Source organism: Zea mays, chromosome 5 (assembly GCF_902167145.1).
Source record: "Zea mays cultivar B73 chromosome 5, Zm-B73-REFERENCE-NAM-5.0, whole genome shotgun sequence".
NCBI classification, from domain to species: domain Eukaryota; kingdom Viridiplantae; phylum Streptophyta; class Magnoliopsida; order Poales; family Poaceae; genus Zea; species Zea mays.
The window spans coordinates 155048423-155053140 of NC_050100.1; the positions used below are offsets into that span (position 1 = coordinate 155048423).

General features: G+C 44.3%; 1 pseudogene; it reads right to left on the reverse strand.

Annotated features, from left to right (window-relative positions):
* Positions 1-1057: 1057 nt before the first annotated feature.
* Positions 1058-2127, reverse strand: LOC103628574 (leucine-rich repeat extensin-like protein 6; annotated as a pseudogene).
* Positions 2128-4718: the final 2591 nt, after the last annotated feature.

Consider the following 4718-nt stretch of genomic DNA (forward strand, 5'->3'; position numbering starts at 1 on the left):
TTAAGGCTAAATTCCCTTTCAATATTACTCTATGTATTTACAATTTGATTTGTACATATATACCAATATAGATTTTACAACATTCAACATATATGCATAAAGCATAAAACCAAAACATAGTTCACAACATAGAGCATAAAATCAATGTAGAGTTTGCAACCTGTAACATATGTACATTCAACATTAAAACAATTGATAGTTCATAACCAATACATAGTTCACAATATTCAACACTCGCACAATATCATCTAGCTGTTAAGAAGCGTCGGTGATAGATAAAATATACTATTTTGCTTCATAATCTCCTAGTGTTATGAATATATGATAATGTTTCCAATCTTGTTTCAGTATCTTGAGACTAAGATGAAGTAACGTGCCTCTGAGACCACACCTCTTAAGTTTTTGGTACACTTCACCATATTTATTGGACCATTAAAAATATTTGGTACTATTTTTGTTTTCTTACATAAGCCTAGATAAATTATTAACCAGTGCTTAAATTCCTCTCGAAACTACTAGCTGTGTGGGATATCTTCAACCTATTTTGATTGAATGGAATATGTGTTTCAGGAGTAGTCGAGATGACTCCATTTGGAGACGATGGGATAATGTTAGGCAAAAAATAATCGAACATAGATAGCCATATAGTCACATCCTCCCTAAGTCATTATGTTCCTTCATTAAAAAATGTCAATTGGAAATGGTCCAAAAGGTGAAAATAAGTTTTAGATTATAATATGGATTTCACTATTATCTTATGATATTTGACACTCTTTTCTATTTTAAAGTTGAAAATAGTTATTGTATGTATCATATTTTCCACGAGAAGTGACAGGCTAGAGGTAACTGACCAACTTAAACTTGAAATTACTTCTTGTTAAAAGCCACTAGAAATTGGAGGCTCCTCCGTATTCGGCGGGGCTTCCGCCCACCACGTCTCGCCACGTGCGCCCAAGTGCATCGGACCCGAATTTACGTTTGGATTCGATGAATAGAGCGTTGCGTCCGTGAACAGTGGCATAGGCAGAGATGGCTGCCGTAGTCCACATCAGTAGCTTCAACAACCCCCTCCCCAGTCTCGCCACCTGGCTCCGTGGAGGAGCTGAGACCACACGCCGGCGCCGCAGATCTGTATGCTCCGCTTCCGGCGAGATGGACCTGGTGAAGGTGGCATGACTGTTGAGGCAGAAGCTAGAGCGTTGCTGACTCGCCTCGTGAACCTGGCGGCGATGCAGTTCTGGCGGTCGTCGACCTGGAGGACGTCGAGGCAGCGGCTTGGCTCAGAGCAGAAGTAGTTGTACGAGTAGGTGAAGTTGCGGAGTGCGGGTAGCGCACAGACGCCCTCGGGGACGTGGCCCCACAGCTCATTGCGCTCCACGTGGAGCTGCTGCAGGCCGTGCAAGCCGGCCATGGACTCCGGCACTCTGGCAGCATCCCCTGCATCTGGTTGGAGCTGAGGTCCAACCTCGTGAGCTCGCGCAGCCAGCCCAGCTCCTGCGGAAGGCAGGAGCGGAGGCCCGAGTTGAGCGCCACCAGCTCGGCCAGCGTGCCCGCCATGCGGCCCACGCTGCGCGGGATGCAGCCGCGCAGGCGCAGGTTGGCCAGCACGAGCACGGACGCCGGCGAGTTGCCCAAGCTGTCCGGCAGCTCGAAGTCGAAGCGTCTGTCGTTGACGAAGATGGCGTCCAGTGGCTTGTCAAAGAGCGCCGGCGAGTTGCCTAGGCTGTCCGGTAGCTCGAAGTCAAAGCGGCTGTCGTTGAGGAAGATGGCGTCCAACGGCTTGTCAAAGAGCGTCGGCGGCACCAGCCCGCGCAGGTCGTTGAACCGCAGGTCCACGTACCTGACGCTGGGCAGGCACAAGATGTGCTGCGGGAAGCCGCCCGAGAGGCGGTTGTTGCTGACGTCTAGCTCGTGGAGGAGCCGCATCTTGGGGAGGGACTCTGGGAGCGTCCCCGCGAAGCGGTTCGAGTTGAGGTGCAGCAGGGCGTCCCCGTGAATTCCACGAGTCTGCCCCCAATTTCTCTATGCTTCGCACTCGAACCGCGCACCTCACCAATCCCCAGCGCCACCCCGAGATCTTCCGACCAGCCTCGAGATCCCTGCGGACATGTCATCTTCAGCAGCCATGGAGGCAATCGACGAGCTCGTCTAGCTCTTCGAGTCCATGTGGTAGGCCGCCTCGCTCCTTGCGGACGATGACCTCTCCGTCGAAAACACCTCACGCCACCCCTCCACCTTTCTCTTTCTCAACGCCGCCGCGCTCGGTAACGTTGTAAGTGCCTACCGTCCACCATGCGTGCTCGATCCCTCTCGCCTCCATCTCTTTCTGATCTGGCTCAATCTTTTCTGCTCCTTTTCTGTGCAGGAAGCTGGCAAGTCGGTTGTGCTGAACAACCTCACAGGGAACCCTGTGCTGTGATGAACGACGCAAATTTATTTGCAACTGAAGCATAATATTGCTCTGTCTTCTGTGTGTTTTCTCTGGTTATGCACTTGGAAAGATCCTATGTTATATTAGTTGTGCTTTGTGTTTGGTTGTCTAAATAGCACTAATTTTTTCTAACTTCTCTAGCTTATGTTGCTTTGTGGTAGTTTGCTCATCCTTATTTGTTTTATTTCTCAAATATTGTTTTGGCCCTTGGATGTGTTATGTGTTAATGTGGTATAATTGCTAATAGAATACCATCTTATCTCGCAAATCTATTTTCTAGAGGTCACTTGGCCCATAGGTTCTCTCACAACTGCACATGCAATATATTTCTTAACTATTTTTGTACAATATTGTAGTCAATATAGTCGTTTCAACTTGCATCATTGATTAATATCCTCTGCAGTAGGGCATACTTAGCACTAAGAGGTGTTCACTGTGTGGGGCCACATTTTTAAATGCTATTAAAAAAGCATTTACTTTCAGTGCCAGCCTAATTGATGTTGTACTAGGGCAATTTTATCCTTAGCTGATTACCATAGATACACTGACCACTTGCAGTGTAGAGATGTCGTTGTTCTTTTTCCTCTGTTGCATCATAACTTTGTCGTTCAGGTTCATAAGACAGTTTAGATGTCTCTGATTCTTGTGCTCTTCCTTTGGAATATAGAGTGCTCCTTCAAGCAACTAAGAAATAGCCTTTTGTTTGATTGCCTTCTCATTTAAGACAACGTTTTATTTATCTGTGCATCTTCTTTTGTTGTTACCTATAGTTTATAGACAATGATTTTATCCACTTGCTGCATTGTTGCGGGTACCATTCAAAGTCAGGTTGGTAGAAGTTATTCTCGAGCATTATAGGCTTGAATATGATGAAGCGGCGGTCACATTTTTTGTTTGTCTGGTTCCTGTTGCTTAGGATGTGTACGTAAAGTTTTGTGTATGCCTTTTTTATCTAATTAATGGGGCTGTTGTTGGAAAATTTAAATCTTCTTCAAAGCCAATATCCACGTTAGCTATGTCATCACGTACCTCCACTATGACATGACTTCTTAGCTTATGACTATGTTGGCTCTACTACACTTGCTCTCATAAATTGTGTTTTCTTGATGTTACACTGCTCCGGTTGCTTTGTAAGAACCAACACTAGGTTACTCTCAGCTTTGTTTGTTTTTTAAAACAAGTCAGATCAATTATGTATTCTGAATTCTGAATAAATCATGTCATGGAATACATTACCGAACACGTAGGTAAATCATTCTGTATTCTGAACATATAAACAAAATAGAGAATCAGATTAGAGGAATAGATTGGAACGAGATTACTGTTTTAACTTGTGTACCTTCACCATGTGATTTCACTTTTTCGAAGTTTATTATAATTCCCCATGTAACATTTTCATCAATGGAAAAGTTGGCTGGCTCATATGTACTAAATTCAACGTGGACAAGCCTTCCAGGTTGTAAGAAAGGTAGAAAATGTTTTGGAGAGAGGACAATATCATGGACATCCTTCTACAAACTCTTGTGCTACTGTAAGAGATCATAATAATCCTTCGAGCTCTCTACATCCTCAATGACCATGGAATTCTCTCTAATTCCAGTTCCTTGATTTGCTATTGCTTCTGCATATAATTCAAACAGAGTGCTATTGTAAGTTTCAAGAAATGCTTTAGGTTTCTTCGGTGGGATTTCTGTGTTTTTTTACAGAAGTCCCTACGATGACCAAATGGCAATAATATAGGTGCCACCACTGAGTCTACCAGGCTACCAGCACAAATTATTATACTGGCTTGTAATGGTCCAAAACTGATCTTACTGCATGGGTGCATCTTTGAAGCACTTTGGAATGTATTAAATAATGCTTGAGCTCTCATGTTCTTTTTCTTCACATGAAACATTATACATAGGGAAAACTAAATCGCGGTGGGGTGGGAAAGAATATTTTAAGCTTTGGAGCATTAACCGGCTATTTGAGCTTGAGGAGTTTACGCGCTTCACTAAAACAAGTTTAGTTTGCTTGGACTTAGTTTAGAAGGGAGCCATGTTAGACTAGGTAAGTTAGCGCGATACCGGTTTGATATGGTCTACATAACTTGTGGCATATGATTGTACTTGAGCTAACAGACATTGATGTTGTTCAGCTGAAGAAGATGCACCAAGAAAAGCAGCTGGACACACTTGTCGACAAGGGCCTGAGGAGCAAATATGACCACATTGAGCTAGAGGAGATGATGCAAGTGGCGCTGCTATGTACCCAGTTCCTCCCTGGCCACATTACGTCAGTACCA